The sequence below is a fragment of the Nipponia nippon genome, unplaced genomic scaffold (assembly GCF_047370975.1).
Source record: "Nipponia nippon isolate SJK-2023a ecotype South Korea unplaced genomic scaffold, ASM4737097v1 scaffold_106, whole genome shotgun sequence".
NCBI lineage: Eukaryota > Metazoa > Chordata > Aves > Pelecaniformes > Threskiornithidae > Nipponia > Nipponia nippon.
Window position 1 is genome coordinate 39,744 of NW_028262298.1, and position 20,357 is coordinate 60,100.

The 20,357-nt window shown below is 52.2% G+C and overlaps 1 long non-coding RNA gene across 1 annotated transcript; it reads right to left on the reverse strand.

The window, feature by feature from the left end:
• Positions 1-8,967: 8,967 nt before the first annotated feature.
• On the reverse strand, positions 8,968-12,598 carry LOC148056970 (uncharacterized). Its single transcript, XR_015702107.1, has 3 exons — positions 12,470-12,598; positions 10,149-10,248; positions 8,968-9,617 (listed from the first exon to the last, which is right to left on the reverse strand). It is a non-coding gene; the product is annotated as an uncharacterized LOC148056970 (long non-coding RNA).
• Positions 12,599-20,357: the final 7,759 nt, after the last annotated feature.

A 20,357-nucleotide genomic window follows, 5' to 3' on the forward strand; every position in this document is an offset into this window, starting at 1 on the left:
AAGGCGAGAGATTTTCCTCTACTGCAATGCCTCGCACCCGTATTTCCAGTTTTTAACATTTTTAATCACACACACACACACGAGTTTTCAGGCATTTTGGGGCTGTGACCCCCCCTCCTCTGGGGGGAACCTCCCCGTGACACCTTCATCCCCCACTCACCTGCTCCTCTGTTTCATCATCACACCCCCCGCCCCCAGGGACGTTGGGGTGCCCCAAATGACATCATCACCCCCCAGGCCCCTCCACACTTTTTCATCACCCCCCAAAAAAGGCACAAAACAAGGAAAACAGCCCCGACCGGCAGCTCGCTACTTTAATAATGCCGTTTACATATGTAGGCGCCCCCCCGAAAAGGGGAGCTCCGCCAGAGAAATAAAATGCGGGCAGCCCCCCCCAGCCCCTGTCCCGCAAGCCGGCGGCTGCCCCACGCCGCGGGGGGAGCCTGCCAGGGGACGGTGACGCACCTCTCGCTCAGGCTCTGCTCTGCCGTGCTCCCCCTCCGTTCCCGCGCTGGGACGGGCTCCCCGGGGCAGCGAACCTCCCCGCTCCCTCTTGGCCCGGGGCTCTCCCCACCAGACAGCCCTCGCTGACGCACCCGCGGGGCACCCGCCAGAGACAGAGCCAGGAGCCTCCAGGCACGGGGCCGGCCCCTTACCCTCGGGACGCTTCACGACCGGCAGGCCAACCTGGGCCGGGGGCCACCTACCGAGCATCACGAGACGCCTGCAACGAGACACCTGAAAAACAAAAATCCCAAGCGATATTTCCGCATGGGAAAAAAATAGCACAGCAGCGAGTAGAAGAATTCAGGCAGAGCAAGGGAGAGGGCGCGCAGTTGAGCTCAAGGAGGATTCGAGGTAAGCAGGTCAGCTCAAAACACAAGACGTCCTTTAAAAGCTAGAGCGACCTGAACGCTTCCAATCAGCATGAAGACTAACCGGTACGATTCCAAACACGTTCTGCGCGTAAAAGTACGCGCTCTTGCCGGCGTTGGAAAACGTCTCACCCCTTCCTTACGGCACGGCTGCAGGGAGACAACCCTGCGAGGCTGCAGGACAAGGGCGTACCGCAATCAGAATCTACGCTTACAGATCCGCCGCAACAGCTACGGCCCTCACGCTCCTGCGCATCTTGCTGGCTCGGTCGATAAAGCTGGAAGCGAAGCGTAACGCTTTCGAGGGTAAAAGGAAAACCAGAGGACAAATCGCAGCAATTCGCTTCCTACTAAAAAAGCTGTGCGTGTGCTTACAGACATCCAATAAAAATACTTCTACTGGAGAAGGGCTGGATTTTCCTTTTGCGTTAATTTAACTTGCACAGCTGTGAATCGATACCAGCAGATTATCTGTCTCCAAGATACGCAGTTATCATTTGACCAGGGGTTTTTTGCACCTTACGTCATTAGGAGCGACATCTGGCCAGCCGCGCTGCCCGAGAGAGATGCTACTGAACTGCCAGGGAAACGCACCCTTGAAAGCCAGACAGAAAGAAAAGTACTTCAGAGCACTCCGTCAAACGAGCGGGGGGGGTGGGAAAAACCCGTAACGTTCAGTTGCCTCTCCTGGTCAACGTTTAGAACAAATACCTAACGGCTCAAATACACCTAAGCAATTGTACGCCACAGCTAGTTGGCAGTTAAAGTTGAAACAACGCCACAGCTAGTTGGCAGTTGCAGTTGAAACAATGCAAGGCAGTTTGTATAGACAATTTTAACTTTTTTTTTTTCCTAAAGTTACATCTAGGGTAGAAAAATCAGTGAGAGAAGAGATCCCTCATACGGTTTTACTTTGCGGGCGGAATCCAATCCCCGGGGCTGCAATGCCTAAGGCTACCAAAAAGGACCGGCAGATTTGCTAACGCTTTTGGCTGCACCGAAGCACGCAGAGGAACGCGTGTTGATGACATCTCGGCTGTTGCAACTGAGAACCAGCGATGCCATCAACTTCCGGAAGACGTGCTGTGCTCGGCTCTTTGGAAGCAAACGGACTTTTCTTTCTTTTTTTTTTTTTTTTTCTTTTTCTTTTTTTAAGAGAGCGGAAAGTCTCGCTGCTGCTGACTTCTACTGCCAAGCGCATCATCTCTGAAGATCCCCACTCTGATGGGGAGTTCATAAAACACAACTTCTTTGAATGAGAAAGACTTCCATTCTGGAAAATCTCTTTCCAACTGAAGTAAGAAACCACACGCTGTAGGTTAAGGAAAAAGGACGCTGCCGAAGCAGTAACTCACCGAAACCACGTCAGGACTCGCTGTCGCTACTTACAAGGCTGGCAATGCTTCTCGGGAAAGCGACGCCGATTCCTCCTCTTTTGTCCACGTCTCTCCTTGGACCTGGATCGCTTTTAGTATGGGTGCCAGTATCTCAGTAAGCTTTTCAAGTACTACTGTAAGATATTTTCAAAACTTACTGACTGAAAAAGCACACAACAGACGATCCCTCAGAAACATCTGTAACGCGACGCTTCCCGGACACGTCCGCGCTTTAAGCGCAAGATAAGCAGGGCTCAAGAAACGCCATGCCGATGAGGCGACGCGTTCGAGACCCTCGGGAGGCTTACCGAGGGGCCCCATGATCACCAAGAGCTACGGAAACATCAAGACCCGAGAAAGCCAGGGTACGAGACACAGAAGACAGACTACGCAAAAGCAGAACGCACAGACACAGGATGGAACCGCCCTGCCCAGCCAACGTCAGCAGCGTGCTAAGAACAGTAACCCGGTCCTTTTCCCTTCCCAAAGGAGACTGCTCCTGGACAGGCCTCTCCCCGACACCAACTTTATAACCCCTCCCTGCAATTCCTATCCTTGATACCTCCTCAGCCCTCACCCCGCAACTGAGCTTTCAGAGGGCCAGGGATCTGAATCCACCCTCAAAAAAGAAAAAAAGAAAACCACCACACACCGAACTAGAACATTCCTGCACTCACTCAGTTCTTCTTCATCATCTCAAAAAAAACCAAAAAACAAAAAACAAAAAACCCCAAAACCTCCCAACCCAAAAACCCACAGCACACTAACAAACTAAAACACAGTGCTGGTATTCAGCATCGGTCTGGTTACTGCCAACCGCTTCTGCGACACCCTCCTCCTCAAAAGCACCGCACCGCTCTGCTCCCCTGCTCCACGCCTGTTCTCAAGAAAGATGCTGCGGCTGTCGCTCGGTGCGCCTAGGATGCCAGGAGACACAAAGTTCCCGTGGCGCTCGGGTGAAATAGCCAGCCCCGTGTGCCTCCCCTCTACCACCCAGCTCACCTCAACTTCTCAGCCGATTCTCAAGGCAGCCAGCACAGCTCCCACAAAACCAAACGGGAAATGATTAACCAACATGCCATTTCATACTTTACTATTAAATGACGACCCGGCTGACAACCACCTCGCCTCCTCCAGCCGCTCCTCAGCGGGAAGCTACGCCCCCTCCGAGGCTGTTAAAAGGGAGGACCCTAAGGAAAGAGAACAACTCCTTGAAAACTAAAGACAGGGAACGGGATAAAAGCAAAAAAAAGTCAATAATGACGGGAATTAGGGCAACAAAGAGAAAAAAATGAAAACCGGGGACAGTGAACTAAAAGAGAGACGTAGGAAGACAATTGAAAAAGCAAAGGTACTAATAGAGACAAGGAAGAATTAAAAAAGGGAAACGGCAAACGGAATACAAGTAGACAGAAGCTTTCTTTTGTCGTGGTTTAACCCCAGCCAGCAGCTAAGCACCACACAGCCGCTACGGGGGAGAAAATTGGAAGGGTGGAAGTCAGAACACTCGTGGGTTAAAGGAAGAACAGTTTAACAATTGAAGGAAAAGACAACAGAATAGTAGTAATAGTACTAGCAGTAATAATAATAAACCAATAACAGTATACAAAGCAAGCGATTCACTCTACAGGTGCTCACCACTCGCCGACCGATGCCAAGCACGTCCCCGAGCAGCGATCGCTGACTCCTGGCCAACGACCCCCCGTTTCCCTACCGAGCGTGACGTCACACGGGAGGGAACAGCGCTTCGGCCGGTGCGGGTCAGCTGAGCTGGCTGTGGCGCCTCCCAGCTTCTGGCGCACCGGGCAGAGCACGGGACGCTGAAAGGTCCTTGAGAGGTGTAAGCGCTACTTAGCGACAAACAAAACGTCAGTGCGTTACCAACATTGTTCTCATCCTAAATCCAAACCGCAGCACTGTGCCAGCTACTTGGCCCAGCCCCGTCTTCGCTTCATGGGTCCCACCTGGGCTGCCCTAGCTGGAACCCATCAGGAACTGAGGCCATCACCCCAGCCCCACAGCACATCACTGCGTCCCCTGGACCCAACCGCAGCCGCTCACCCAGAGGCCAGGGGCTGGAAACACATCTGGGGTCACAAAGGAGGCAGCAAATGTTTGTTCCTTCACGCCCATCAGAAATCCCAGCAATGAGCTGGTTACGAGGCTTGATGCCCAAAGGCAGCGGGACAGAGGGAAAAGAGGGACGAGGAAAGCAGAAGGAAGGATGGAGGGAGGTAGAGAAGAGGTGTAGGACAGGGAGCCAGAAAACGGGATACTGGGAACAAGAGAGGGACGGGGAACCGCACAAGGGTGTTGAGAGAGAGAGAAATGGAGTGCAGCGAGGAGGAGGATGGGGAGATCCCACAGGAACAGGGAGCAACAGGGGGCAGGGGAGAGAGACAGAAGGGACCGAGCGGGACAACAGGAACAGCAGAGAGGGACAGAGAGAATAAGAGACACGCAGGCAGCGGCGGGGCGGGGCGGATAGAGGGAAGTACAAAAGGGGGAAAAAGCAAAAAGAATTAAAAAAAAGTGACAGGAAGTTGGAGAGAGGCAGTCACAGAAATAGAAATTAAAAAGCAACAAACATAGGCAAGAATTAAAAATTAGAGAATGTAAGACAGAGCGAGAAATAGAAAGGGAACAGGACAGAGAGGCAGGAAATGTAAAAAATTGTTAAAGGGAGCTATGTAGAGGGAGATTTGAAAGGGAAAATAAAAAACAATGGACTACAGGAAACACAGGAAAGAAAAATGGGACAGGGAACTAGATAAATGGAGACATAGAAATAAGACGTTAAAAGCAACGTGGTACGTGACAGGAAAGCATTAAGAATAAGGGAAAGGGAACTAGATAAATGGAGACATAAAAAGAAAATTTTAAAAGCGACAGGGTAAGGAAAACCAGAAAAAATTAAAAACAGGGAGAGCAAACTGCGTAAAAGATGAGAGAGAGAAAAATTCAAAAAGGATGGGACAGGAAAGAATTAAAAAACAGGGATAGGGACCTTGATAAAAGTAGACCTAGAAGGAAACTTGAAAATGCCAAGAGGTACAGCACAGTCAGCAAAGAACTAAAAACAGGGACAGCAAACCAGATTACATATGGAAACAAAATTTTAAAAGCCGAGGGATAAAGAGAGGGGAAAATGAAAAAAATAGAGATGGCAATCTAAAGAGAGACATACGAAGAAAAGAGATGAAGTGAAGCACAGGCTGGAGGACAGACAGGAAAGCATTAACAAATAAGCGCATTGGATGGGATAAAATTAGACATCGGAAAAATAAAAGCCACGTCTCTTAGGAAAGACAAGAAAAAACTACCAAATAAAGAAAGGGGGACAAAGAGAGAGACGCATACAAAGTAAATTTTAAAAGCAACGGGGTACACAACAGACCGAAAACTATTAAAAAGTAAGGATAGGGAGCTTGATCAAAGTAGATATAGAAAGAAAATTTCAAAAGCAACTGGGTAGAGGACAAACAGAAAGAAAATTAAACACAGAGGCAGCAAACGAGATAAAAGTAGACATAGAAACAAAAATTTTAAAGCCGAGGTACTAAGACAGGAAAGAATTAAAGAAATAGCAACAGCGAACCAAACAAATGCAGAGAGACAGAAATTGTAAAAAGCGACCGCACTAAGGAAAGATGAGAAATAATTAAAAAATAATGACAGTGAACGGAATAAAGGTAGAAAATTTTTAAAGCAACAGAGTTGAGGGAAATAGAGGAAAAAATTTAAAAGTAGGGGCACTGAACTGAAACGGGGACATAGGAAGAAAATTGAAAATCAAAGGCACTAAGGAAATAATTAAAAATAAAGACATCGAAGGGAAAAATGTAGACAGGGAAAGAACGTTTTAAAAGTGATGGGTATGAGGGAAATAAAGGGAAAAAATTAAAAGATAGGGACAGCGAACTAAAACAGATGTGGAAAGAAAATTTAAAAAGCAACGGCACGAATGAAAGAAAAAGAAATAATTTTTTAAACAACAGCAAAGGGAATAAAAGTGGGCATAGAAAGAACATTTAATAAGCAGAGGGGAACTAGGGGAATAAAGGGGAAAAATTGAAAAATAGGGACAGCAAACTCAGAGATGGAGAAAGAACATTGAAAAAGCGAGGGCACTAAGGACAGACAAGAAATTATGAAAAGAAAAGACAGCAAAATAAAGACTGCAAAGGGAATAAACGTAGACAATTTTAAAAGCGACAGGGATTAGGGAAATCAAGGGAAAATTATGAGATAAAGGAGAGCAAACTAAAACAGAGATGTAAAAATAAAATTTTTAAAGTGACGGCACTAAGACAAGAAATTATTAAAAAAATTCAAAGGTAATAAAAGTAGGCATAGAAAGAAGATTTAATAAGCAGAGGGGAATTAGGGAAACAAAGGAAAAAATTAGGAAATAGGGACAGTGAACTAAAATAAATGCAGAAAGAAACTCTAAAAAGCAAGGGCACTAACAAAAGACAAGAAATTATTAAAAGACAAGACAGCAACATAAAGACAGTGAACGAGGTAAAAGTAGAAAAATCTGAAAAGCAAGGGGGATTAGGGAAATAAAATAGAAAAATTTAAAAATAGGGACTGAACTAAAACAGAGATGTAGAAAGAAAAGAAATAATTAAAAAATAAAGGCATCAAAAGTAAGAAAAGTAAGCATAGAAAGAACATTTTAAAAGGGGGCGATAAGGGAAAAATTAAAACATAGAGACAGCAGGCTAGAACAGATTAAAATAGAACATCTAAAAAGCAAAGGAATTAAAGAAAGGCAAGAAGTAATTAAAAGAACAGCATAATAAAGACTGGGAACGGCATAAAAGAAAATTTTAAAAAGTAACAGGGATTAGACAAATAAATGGAAAAATTAAAAAATAGTGGCAGTGAACTTAAAGAGATGGAGAAGGATAATTTAAAAAGTGAGGGCACTATGGAAAGACAAGAAATAATTAAAACATAAATACAGGGAAATAATGACAGCTACTGGAACAAAAGGAGACAGAAAACTTTAAAAGAAACTCTGATTAAGGAAATAAGGATAACATTCAAAAATAGCATCACTGAACTAAAATGGAGATGATGAAAGAAAATCTAAAAAGCGGTAGCACTAAGGAAAGACAAGAAAGGACAATCAAAAACTAACAGCAGCAAACGGGATAAAAGTAGAACATTTTAAAAGCCAAAGGACGGAGAAAGGAAAGAACTAAAAAATAGCAGCAGTGAACTACAATGCAGAAATAAAAAAAAAAAATGCACTAAGGAAATACAAGAAATCATTCAAAACTACAGATGGTGAACAGGAGAAAAGTGGGCAGAGAAAGAAAATTTGCAAAGCCATGAGCATTAGGGAAAAGAAGGGGAGGGAACTAAAAACTAGGGACAGCAAACGAAAGGCAGAGCAAGAAAATTTAAAACGGGAGGGCCCTAAGGAAAGACAAGAAATAATTAACTAGAGCACAATAAAGACAGCAAAGGGGATAAAAGGAGACAGAAAATTTAAAAGCAATGGAGATTAAAGCCATATTGAGCAAATGAAAAAACGGCGATGGCAAACTATAAGGAAAATAAGGAAAAAATTAATCGAAACTGTGAACTAAAAGAGAGATGTAGAATTAAAAAATTGTAAAAGCAATGGCAGTAATGAAAAACAAGAAAAAATAATTAACGTCTCATGACAGCAAAGGAGATAAAAGTAGAAAATTTTAAAAACCAATGATCAAGATTAAGAAAGGAAAAAAGGAAAACCCAAATATTAAGATTAAGAAAGGAAATCGCTAAAAAATAGTGACAGCTAACTACAACACAGACATAAATAGAAATTTTAAAAAGCAAAGGCACTAAGGAAAGACAAGAAATCATTAAATAATAAAGACAGTGAACAGGACAAAAGTAGGCATAGAAAGAAAACTAAAAGAAAAAGAAAACAAACTAAGAGAGAGCTGTGGAAAGAAAATTTTAAAAGGTAGGGCACTAAGGAAAGACAAAAAAATAATTAAAGATAAATACATCAAAATAAAGACAGGAAATGGTATAAAAACAGACAAACTTTTAAAAGCAATGGTGATTAAGGAAATAAGGAAAAAATTTTAAAATCCCATTGGTGAACTAAAATGGAGATGGACAAGAAGATTTAAAAAGTGATGGCACTAAGGAAAAACAAGAAAGAATAATTAAAAGTTAATGACAGCAAACAAGATGCAAGTAGAAATTTTAAAAGCCAAAGGATTAAGAGAGGAAAGCAGTACAAAGTAGCAACATTGAACTACAATGCAGACATAGACAGAAATTTTTAAAAGCGACAGTGCTAAGGAAAGACAAGAAATCATTCAAAATAAAGACAGTGAACGGAATAAAAGGAGGCATAGAAAGAAAACTTAAAAAGCAATCAGCATTAGGGACAGTGCACTAAAACAGAGATGCAGAAACAAAATTTTAAAAAGCAAGGGCACTAAGGAAAGACAAGAAATAATTGGGAAAATTAAAAAACAGGACATCAGGAAGTGATTTAAAAACCCGCATCGGTGAACTAAAACGGAGACGGAAAAAATGGAAAAAGACAGAAAATTATTTTTGAATCATTTATATAATACAGCAGATATAGGTTTGTATTTGGAAATCCTTCTTTTTATATATATATATATATATGAATACTGTATATATACATATGAATATTATTTTTTTATATATATATATATATATATAAAGGCGAGAGATTTTTCTCTACTGCAATGCCTCACACCCGTATTTACAGTTTTGAACGTTTTTGATCACACACACGAATTTTCGAGGCCGATTCCTCCTCTTTTGTCCACGTCTCTCCTTGGACCTGGATCGCTTTTAGTACGGACGCTAGTATCTCAGTAAGCTTTTCAAGTACTACTCTAAGATATTTTCAAAACTTATTGACTGAAAAAGCACACAGCTTCTATGACGAAAACAAAGCCTGTTTCTTCTGAACGCCTGAACTCTTACAAACGGCGTCTTTCCTCTTTTAGGACGCAACTATTTTCCCGATATCATTTCCTAGTAAGCGCACAGAAACAGAAGATTGCGCTTTCAGGAAGGCAAAATAAACGGAGGGAAGTCGGCTTTGCACAGGCAGAACACGCTCCAGCGCAGACCTTCTTTTCCTTTTAGGATCTGCGTTAAAATAGTTCCTAGAAAAACTACAGAAGGAAGGAGAGCTGGCGCATTCTTGACGTTAACTTTGAAGTCCATGCTCCAAGCGCCTTAGGAAAAACGCGGACACGCATCGCGGACGTACCTTGTACTCGCAGACCGCTACGCAGCCTTTCCGTCCGTCTTGCGCTTTCACGGCAGAAGAAAGGGCGACCACGGTGAAACGGCGGCAGCTGACACTCTGCTGAGAGAGGAAAAAAAACCTGTAGCATAAAGCTGGGGAGGAGTCCCAAGCTGCCCGGTTTTGTGAAGTCTTGCGAAGGCTACAGCCGAGCGAAGGAAAAAATAGCCCTTTGGAACATATTGCCAAACAACATTCGGCAATAAAACTCGGAGGCGTTTGACACGCGCCCATTTTTTGGTAACTTGCTATTTGCTTCCTGTTATCGTTGTTCTTCCTTCAGAACCTCTACTTGGAGCCAACTTCTTTGCTACCGGTTCAAGCGTTTCCCTTCCTGGTATTACTAGCACACGGGCCCAGGCAAGTCCCTGAACTGCTCTTCCGAACTTCTCCAAACGACAATTACAGCCACAAAAGAGGACTTCAAGAGAGGAAAAGGAGAGGCCGGGCAGCAAAAAAGCTCTGCAGGCTGCCACCAGTCAACATTCCACTCTTTTTTTTTTTTTTCTTTTAAATACACCCCCCCCCCCGCCCCCAAATACAAACAAAAAAACCCCATGACCTTGTATTTTTTTTCCTTTGGGAGCTCACCCCTGTCTCAGCACAGTGTCCTCCACAGAGCAGGAAGCGCAGACGATCTGTATCCCGATCTGCACGCGACGAATCCGTGTTCAGAAGAAATAGGCCAGATCTGTAAGACCGGTGTTATTTTGGGGGTTTTAACAATCACAACGCAATTGCATCGACCGACGCGTTTGTGAGAAAACTCCTTAACTTCTAAACGTAGCACCTCCTTGGGTAAAAAAACGTGTGCGAGACTGAAAAAAAGGGATGATTCAGAGCTCCCGCTCACGATGGAGCCGTGGCGAAAGGAATGAAAGTGAAGACAAACAGCAGCAACAGGAAGTGAAATTCGGCTTTAATTCTAGGCACGTGCTTAAGAGACTCTCCAAGCCCACACCTCAATCCTAGGAGCGACTAGCCCTTTTCTGGAAGGACAAACTTTGTTACTTCAAAGTCCTAGACCGAAGGCTCCACGGAACAGAACGTGCACCGAGCCACAGGCCACCGTGCCACCGACGCTCTGATGGCAAAGAAAAACCAAGGAAAACTAAAGTTTAAAGATCGGTTTCCATCGCGTTTCATTCCTTACGTTTCCACTGGCACCTAGGTGCTCCAAAATGAACTCTACTGACACCGCATGTTACTAACAATTTAGTTCTGCGTATCAAAACAACAGGCTATTTCCAGCTCGCCCATCAAAGTAGCACGACCGACCAGAAGAGAAACACCGGACCCTAAAGAAGGGAACAGGCAGCTCTTCATTTCTCCTAGAGGAAAGTCTGTTCTTTTGCCCGGAAGGCAAACAGCCGAAACTGCCAAGGGAGCACTGCAGGAACGCGGCGCGCTCTCTCAGCTGCAATTTGTCATCGGCTTTTCTGCACGGGCAGCGGCTTTGCCTTTCCTCTGGCTTTGATGTGGCGCCCCTGGAGCGTCCTTGACCCGGCAAGGGTTTCTCCCCGCTCCCGCAGCCCCAGACACGCGATTACCTGAGCGCCGAGCGGAATCACCCACGCGGGATTTTCTTCCCGGGACGCAGAAGGTGACGCTGGGAAAGGAGGAGGCAAAAAAGGAAGCGGTTTGTCCGGCAGCCACGGCCCTAGAAACTACACCTCCCGGCATGCCCCGGGCAACCAACGTGACCGACCAAAAGCCCCGGATGCCGCGAGACGCAACCCTCCGTGCTTTGGGACCCTGCGGGGACACCGTTCCCCCCGCCGCCGCCGCACGTGGAAGCCCCGCCGAGCCCCCAGCGCGGCTCCGGGCAGCCCCCGCCAACACCTCCGGCTGCCCGCCCCCGCCCGGCGCCGACGCGGCGCGGCGCCCCCCCGCCGCCCGGCCCCGGACCGGCGCGGCGCGGCGCCCGCCCGGCCCCGGAGCGGCGCGGGCCGGCGCGGCGCCCCCCGCCCCGGAGCGGCGCGGCTCGGCGCGGCGCCCCCCGCCCCGCCCCGGAGCGGCGCGGCTCGGCGCGGCGCCCCGCCCCGGAGCGGCGCGGCTCGGCGCGGCGCCCCCCCGCCGCCCGGCCCCGGAGCGGCGCGGCTCGGCGCGGCGCCCCCCCGCCGCCCGGCCCCGGAGCGGCGCGGCTCGGCGCGGCGCCCCCCCCGCCGCCCGGCCCCGGAGCGGCGCGGCGCCCCCCCGCCGCCCGGCCCCGGACCGGCGCGGCGCCCCCCCGCCCGGCCCCGGACCGGCGCGGCTCCCCCGCCCGGCCCCGGACCGACGCGGCTCGGCGCGGCGCTCCCCCGCCGCCCGGCCCCGGGGCGGCGCGGCCCCCCCCCCCCCCCGCCCGGCCCCGGACCGACGCGGCTCGGCGCGGCGCTCCCCCGCCGCCCGGCCCCGGCGGGGCTCGGTGCGGCGCCTCTCCGCCGCCCGGCCCCGGACCGGCGCGGCGCCTGCCCAGCATCGAATCAGTGCGGCTCAGATCGGCGCGGCGGCCCCCGGCGCCCGGCCCCAGAGCGGCGCGGCTCGGCGCGGCGCCCGCCCGGCCCCGGACCGGCGCGGCTCGGCTCGGCGCGACGCTCTCCCGCCGCCCGGCCCCGGCGCGGCTCGGCGCTGCCCCGCCGCCCGGCCCCGGCGCGGCTCGGCGCTGCCCCGCCGCGCGGCTCGGCGCTGCCCCGCCGCCCGGCCCGCACCGGCGCGGCGCCCGCCCAGCATCGAACCAGCGCGGCTCAGCTCGGCGCGGCGCCCCCCGCCGCCCGGCCCCGGAGCGGCGCGGCGCCCCCCGCCGCCCGGCCCCGGGAAGCCCCACCCGCCCGGCTCCCACACGGCACCGCACCCTCCCCGCTCCGTGCCTCCCGCCGGCCCGGCCGCTCCCCCCAGGCACCGCCGCCCTTCTCGGGACTTTCCCCGCTCACCTCCTCCCTGCCTGCAGCCGCAGCCGGGCTCCCGCTGGCCCCTCCGCGGGGGGAAGCTCCACCCACGGCGCGATGCCCGCCCCCGATGCACCTCGCAGGCGCTGGCGAAGCTCCGCCCTCCCAGCGGAAAACCCCGCCCTCTGCAGCCAAGCTCTGCCCTGCACACAGCACGCATGAGCCGGTGAAGCTCCGCCCCCTCGGCAAAGCTCCACCCTCCCATGGCAAAGCTCCGCCCCCCGCAGCAAAGCTCCGCCCCTGAGACAGCGCGCATGCGCAGACAAAGCTCCGCCCTTCACAGCAAACCTCCGCCCTCCCACGGCAAAGCTCCGCCCCCCCGCAGCAAAGCTCCGCCCCTGAGACAGCGCGCATGCGCAGACAAAGCTCCGCCCTTCACAGCAAACCTCCGCCCTCCCACGGCAAAGCTCCGCCCCCCCGCGGCAAGGCTCCGCCCCCGACGCATCGCGCATGCCCTGGTCAAGCTCCGCCCTCACCCGGCAAAGCTCCGCCCTCACCCGGCAAAGCTCCGCCCCCCGCGGCAAGGCTCCGCCCCCGACGCATCGCGCATGCGCTGGTCAAGCTCCGCCCTCACCCGGCAAAGCTCCGCCCTCACCTGGCAAGGCTCCGCCCCCCCCGCGGCAAAGCTCCGCCCCCGAGGCAGCGCGCATGCGCGGCAAAGCTCCGCCTTTCACATCAAAGCTCCGCCCCCACGGCAAAACTCCGCCCCGAGACAGCGCGCATGCGCTGGGTAAGCTCCGCCCTCACACGGCAAGCTCCGCCCACCCGCGGCAAAGCCCCGCCCTTCAGAGCAAAGCACCGCCCCCCCTCGGCAAGGCTCCGCCCCCGAGACAGCACGCATGCGCCAGTGAAGCTCCGCCCTCGCACGGCAAAGCTCCGCCTTACCACCGCTAGGCTCCGCCCCCCCGCGGCTAAGCTCCACCCCAACACAGTGCGCAGGCGTGGTCTCCAGGGGCGGGGCCTGTCACTAGGGGTGGTGCCCTTCCCCTGCCCGGGGGCATCCAGGGGCGGGGCCCGGCGCTAGGGGCGGGGCCGCTCCACACCAGGACCGGGGCATTCGGCGGGGCGGGGCTGCAGCGGAGGCGGACGCCACGGGGCGGGGCTGCAGCGGAGGCGGACGCGGCAGTGCTAGCAGCGGCAAGCGCCTCCCGTGCGGCGAGAGCGGCGCTTCCTTACCGGGAGGCAGCAACGGCTGCGGCGGCAGCACCCCGCGGCCACCGCGCTGTCGCATGCCCGTTACCGGCCACCGGCACCGGCGACCACGGGGACGCCACCGCCCCTGCGCGGCTCCCGCCCTGCAGTACCCGCTTTTGGCCGCCAGGCGGCAGCACCACACCAAGCCCGGCGCTCCGACCGCGCCCCGCGGGGAGAAAGGACTCGACCCCGGCCCGCCTGGGGCCGCCCGCAGCCGCCGCCGCCGCCGCCGCCGCCTTACGGGGGCGGGGGGTGTCACAAGCCTCGCCCTTCTCTGCCCCTGCTCCCGCTCACAGCCCACGCAGCCACAGCCATCGCCTCGCCACCAAAAAGCACCCAAGCGGCTCGAGCATTTCAGTCCTCTGCACTTGACAGCTTGCAGCGGCTGCTGGCCCTTTCTCTCCGCGCCCCCACCCCAGCACCCAGCCGGGGGACGCAGCACAGGGAACCTGGTCAATACCTTTGCCTTGCCTCGGCTTTTTTGCCCCCAGAAAAAGCCCCCGGGAGTGCTGGATTCATCTGCATGTGGCATCAGGGGTGGGAGAGTGACACCAGCGAGTCAACAGACCCTGGAGAGATTTTAGTAAAAAAAAAAAAAAAGAAAAAAAAAAGAAAATAAAAGCGACACCGATGGCATCCTCAAGGCACTGAAAGCTGCTTTGCGTCAGAGGGGCAGCTACCTACGATTATCAGGAAGCGCTGCATGCGAGCAGACCACGGGCAAGCGCGCGATCTGCGAGCGAGCGATACGCTGGCGCCCCTCGGGCTCTGCTGCGGTGCCCTCTGCTCATCCTGCACACGCACCGGGCTTCCCGCGCAGGGCTTGCCGCTTAAACAAGACGCTGCGCCATGTTACTTACCGCCCTGCCCTGCGGCGTGCAAAGGAATGAGACGTGAAACAGGGAAAGCAAAGGGGCACGGCGGCCCCTCAGCTGGCCGCACCAGACGGCCGTAGAGCCCTGCCAGTTCCCTCGCTGCTCTGGACGGCAGCGCAGCTCCGCGCTCCCTGCCGCTCCCGCCAGCACGCGCGGCGCCCGCGCTTGGCCGCCTGCAGCGCGCGAGACTCGGGAGGCTGGAGGGGCCGCTCGCCTCCTTCGGCTGCTTCATTTGCCGCCTTAAAACAATCGCTTCCACGCTCCCTTTCTTCATTTCAGACCCCTCTCCACATCTCCTGGCCTGCAAGCCATTTGCAGCAAGCAACACGGCTGAAATCCTGTGCTGCTAGACACCTAGCTGTCATCTTGCTCCCACGCCCAAAGGCTTTGGGAACCTGAACCCCCTGCTTGGTTGGGCATCGAGACTGCGAGGCGAGAAACACGCCTGGACTCCACCAAGCCAGGCGCCTGCCACATCGCTCAGCACGGTGCTACGCGGCTGCCTGACCGACACCTTCTGCCGCTAAAACCAGAGCGCGGTTCCCTTCTGAAGAGTCGCCGGCAGCGCGGAGAGTCCCTCGCCTTTCCCTGCGCCAGGTCCCCCGGGAACAGCGTCTCAGTCGGACTGGAGCGTGCAGCAGCCTCCGGTCGTCCCAGCCCCTCGCCCGTCCAGAAAGCGCCTGCCTGTAGCAGCGGCAGAACCGCTGCTGCCCAGAGGGGAAAGGAATGGCTCGGGGCAAAGCTCCCCAGGCTGCCCGTGTCCCGTGCGGAGCTGGGGGTCCAGAAGCAAAGGAGCTATGGGAGGGGGAGCAGGGGAGCGGGGGCACGAGACTGGAGGGCAGGGGACGCGGGGGGCACGTCACGGGGAAAAAAAAACCCGCACGGGGGGAAAAACCTTGTGTGGGGGGACGTTTGGGTGGAGAGCACTTGGGAGGGCGCAGAGACAGGCAGAGGAGGACGGGGGGCGGAGACGGACACGGACGGACAGCGGCTGTGTGTGGGTAGAAAGGTGCACGGGGGGACACGGGTGGGGATGACCTGCACCAGGGGGTCCGCCCGGCATAATCCACAGCAGATAACTCACCTGGGATAAGCCGCAACGGATAGTCCGCTCCGGAGAAGGAATCCACGCCAGATAATCCCCAGCAATGCCCCTCAAACTGCCAGCGGTTCACCCCAAATTTGGCCCAAATTGGTGCGGGTTTTGCGTTTGGGTTTTTTGGTTTGTTGGCTTGTTTTTTTGTTGTTGTTCTTTTTTGTTTTTTCTTTTACATCATACAAAACTTGGGGGTTTCTGCTTTTCAAAACTATTCAGTTCTGGGGTTTTCCGGCGCTTTTCCACATCATAACAATGGGTCATTTTTGGTTTTCTGCGTTAAAATGTGGGGGGGGGGGGGGGGTGTGGGTGTGTGCGCGCGCGCTTGCTTTCCAGCTGCACAAATCCAGGCGGATTCGGCTTTCCTGGGAGCCCCAAACCGTGTTGCTCTTGGATATTTTGCTCTTGGACTTGGATATTTTGACACTTTGGTATCTTAGACTTCGGTATCTACTTACAATTCTGTCTATTTAGACTTAGTTATCTGTTTACACTTCCATAGAACCTTTACTTCCATTACACAGACGACCTACTTTGGCTTACTCGGTGACACACGGTAAGCGTAGATACCTCTACCTATCCAGACTTTCTTCTGTTTTCAATTCCTTCATCTACATCATCTCTTTTTGCGTTTTAAACTCCTTTATTTCTTCACATATAGACAAGTTCTTTTTTATTTTAAAACCCTATCTATCTCCATTTAGATTTTTTAATAATTTCTAGAACGTAGCAGGTACAGGTTTGTATTTTGAAATCCTTTTCTCTCTCTCTCTCTCTCTCTAGAAATGAATATTATTTTTCAATATATATATATATATAAAGGCGAGAGATTTTCCTCTACTGCAATGCCTCGCACCCGTATTTCCAGTTTTTAACATTTTTAATCACACACACACACACGAGTTTTCAGGCATTTTGGGGCTGTGACCCCCCCTCCTCTGGGGGGGAACCTCCCCGTGACACCTTCATCCCCCACTCACCTGCTCCTCTGTTTCATCATCACACCCCCCGCCCCCAGGGACGTTGGGGTGCCCCAAATGACATCATCACCCCCCAGGCCCCTCCACACTTTTTCATCACCCCCCCAAAAAAGGCACAAAACAAGGAAAACAGCCCCGACCGGCAGCTCGCTACTTTAATAATGCCGTTTACATATGTAGGCGCCCCCCCGAAAAGGGGAGCTCCGCCAGAGAAATAAAATGCGGGCAGCCCCCCCCAGCCCCTGTCCCGCAAGCCGGCGGCTGCCCCACGCCGCGGGGGGAGCCTGCCAGGGGACGGTGACGCACCTCTCGCTCAGGCTCTGCTCTGCCGTGCTCCCCCTCCGTTCCCGCGCTGGGACGGGCTCCCCGGGGCAGCGAACCTCCCCGCTCCCTCTTGGCCCGGGGCTCTCCCCACCAGACAGCCCTCGCTGACGCACCCGCGGGGCACCCGCCAGAGACAGAGCCAGGAGCCTCCAGGCACGGGGCCGGCCCCTTACCCTCGGGACGCTTCACGACCGGCAGGCCAACCTGGGCCGGGGGGGACCTAGCGAGCATCACGAGACGCCTGCAACGAGACACCTGAAAAACAAAAATCCCAAGCGATATTTCCGCATGTGAAAAAAAATAGCACAGCAGCGAGTAGAGGAATTCAGTCAGAGCAAGGGAGGGGAGAGCAGTTGAGCTCAAGGAGGATTCGAGGTAAGCAGGTCAGCTCAAAACACAAGACGTCCTTTAAAAGCTAGAGCGACCTGAACGCTTCCAATCAGCATGAAGACTAACCGGTACGATTCCAAACACGTTCTGCGCGTAAAAGTACGCGCTCTTGCCGGCGTTGGAAAACGTCTCACCCCTTCCTTACGGCACGGCTGCAGGGAGACAACCCTGCGAGGCTGCAGGACAAGGGCGTACCGCAATCAGAATCTACGCTTACAGATCCGCCGCAACAGCTACGGCCCTCGCGCTCCTGCGCATCTTGCTGGCTCGGTCGATAAAGCTGGAAGCGAAGCGTAACGCTTTCGAGGGTAAAAGGAAAACCAGAGGACAAATCGCAGCAATTCGCTTCCTACTAAAAAAGCTGTGCGTGTGCTTACAGACATCCAATAAAAATACTTCTACTGGAGAAGGGCTGGATTTTCCTTTTGCGTTAATTTAACTTGCACAGCTGTGAATCGATACCAGCAGATTATCTGTCTCCAAGATACGCAGTTATCATTTGACCAGGGGTTTTTTGCACCTTACGTCATTAGGAGCGACATCTGGCCAGCCGCGCTGCCCGAGAGAGATGCTACTGAACTGCCAGGGAAACGCACCCTTGAAAGCCAGACAGAAAGAAAAGTACTTCAGAGCACTCCGTCAAACGAGCCGGGGGGGTGGGAAAAACCCGTAACGTTCAGTTGCCTCTCCTGGTCAACGTTTAGAACAAATACCTAACGGCTCAAATACACCTAAGCAATTGTACGCCACAGCTAGTTGGCAGTTAAAGTTGAAACAACGCCACAGCTAGTTGGCAGTTGCAGTTGAAACAATGCAAGGCAGTTTGTATAGACAATTTTAACTTTTTTTTTTTTCCTAAAGTTACATCTAGGGTAGAAAAATCAGTGAGAGAAGAGATCCCTCATACGGTTTTACTTTGCGGGCGGAATCCAATCCCCGGGGCTGCAATGCCTAAGGCTACCAAAAAGGACCGGCAGATTTGCTAACGCTTTTGGCTGCACCGAAGCACGCAGAGGAACGCGTGTTGATGACATCTCGGCTGTTGCAACTGAGAACCAGCGATGCCATCAACTTCCGGAAGACGTGCTGTGCTCGGCTCTTTGGAAGCAAACGGACTTTTCTTTCTTTTTTTTTTTTTCTTTTTTTTTTTTTTAAGAGAGCGGAAAGTCTCGCTGCTGCTGACTTCTACTGCCAAGCGCATCATCTCTGAAGATCCCCACTCTGATGGGGAGTTCATAAAACACAACTTCTTTGAATGAGAAAGACTTCCATTCTGGAAAATCTCTTTCCAACTGAAGTAAGAAACCACACGCTGTAGGTTAAGGAAAAAGGACGCTGCCGAAGCAGTAACTCACCGAAACCACGTCAGGACTCGCTGTCGCTACTTACAAGGCTGGCAATGCTTCTCGGGAAAGCGACGCCGATTCCTCCTCTTTTGTCCACGTCTCTCCTTGGACCTGGATCGCTTTTAGTATGGGTGCCAGTATCTCAGTAAGCTTTTCAAGTACTACTGTAAGATATTTTCAAAACTTACTGACTGAAAAAGCACACAACAGACGATCCCTCAGAAACATCTGTAACGCGACGCTTCCCGGACACGTCCGCGCTTTAAGCGCAAGATAAGCAGGGCTCAAGAAACGCCATGCCGATGAGGCGACGCGTTCGAGACCCTCGGGAGGCTTACCGAGGGGCCCCATGATCACCAAGAGCTACGGAAACATCAAGACCCGAGAAAGCCAGGGTACGAGACACAGAAGACAGACTACGCAAAAGCAGAACGCACAGACACAGGATGGAACCGCCCTGCCCAGCCAACGTCAGCAGCGTGCTAAGAACAGTAACCCGGTCCTTTTCCCTTCCCAAAGGAGACTGCTCCTGGACAGGCCTCTCCCCGACACCAACTTTATAACCCCTCCCTGCAATTCCTATCCTTGATACCTCCTCAGCCCTCACCCCGCAACTGAGCTTTCAGAGGGCCAGGGATCTGAATCCACCCTCAAAAAAGAAAAAAAGAAAACCACCACACACCGAACTAGAACATTCCTGCACTCACTCAGTTCTTCTTCATCATCTCAAAAAAACCAAAAAACAAAAAACAAAAAACCCCAAAACCTCCCAACCCAAAAACCCACAGCACACTAACAAACTAAAACACAGTGCTGGTATTCAGCATCGGTCTGGTTACTGCCAACCGCTTCTGCGACACCCTCCTCCTCAAAAGCACCGCACCGCTCTGCTCCCCTGCTCCACGCCTGTTCTCAAGAAAGATGCTGCGGCTGTCGCTCGGTGCGCCTAGGATGCCAGGAGACACAAAGTTCCCGTGGCGCTCGGGTGAAATAGCCAGCCCCGTGTGCCTCCCCTCTACCACCCAGCTCACCTCAACTTCTCAGCCGATTCTCAAGGCAGCCAGCACAGCTCCCACAAAACCAAACGGGAAATGATTAACCAACATGCCATTTCATACTTTACTATTAAATGACGACCCGGCTGACAACCACCTCGCCTCCTCCAGCCGCTCCTCAGCGGGAAGCTACGCCCCCTCCGAGGCTGTTAAAAGGGAGGACCCTAAGGAAAGAGAACAACTCCTTGAAAACTAAAGACAGGGAACGGGATAAAAGCAAAAAAAAGTCAATAATGACGGGAATTAGGGCAACAAAGAGAAAAAAATGAAAACCGGGGACAGTGAACTAAAAGAGAGACGTAGGAAGACAATTGAAAAAGCAAAGGTACTAATAGAGACAAGGAAGAATTAAAAAAGGGAAACGGCAAACGGAATACAAGTAGACAGAAGCTTTTGTCGTGGTTTAACCCCAGCCAGCAGCTAAGCACCACACAGCCGCTACGGGGGAGAAAATTGGAAGGGTGGAAGTCAGAACACTCGTGGGTTAAAGGAAGAACAGTTTAACAATTGAAGGAAAAGACAACAGAATAGTAGTAATAGTACTAGCAGTAATAATAATAAACCAATAACAGTATACAAAGCAAGCGATTCACTCTACAGGTGCTCACCACTC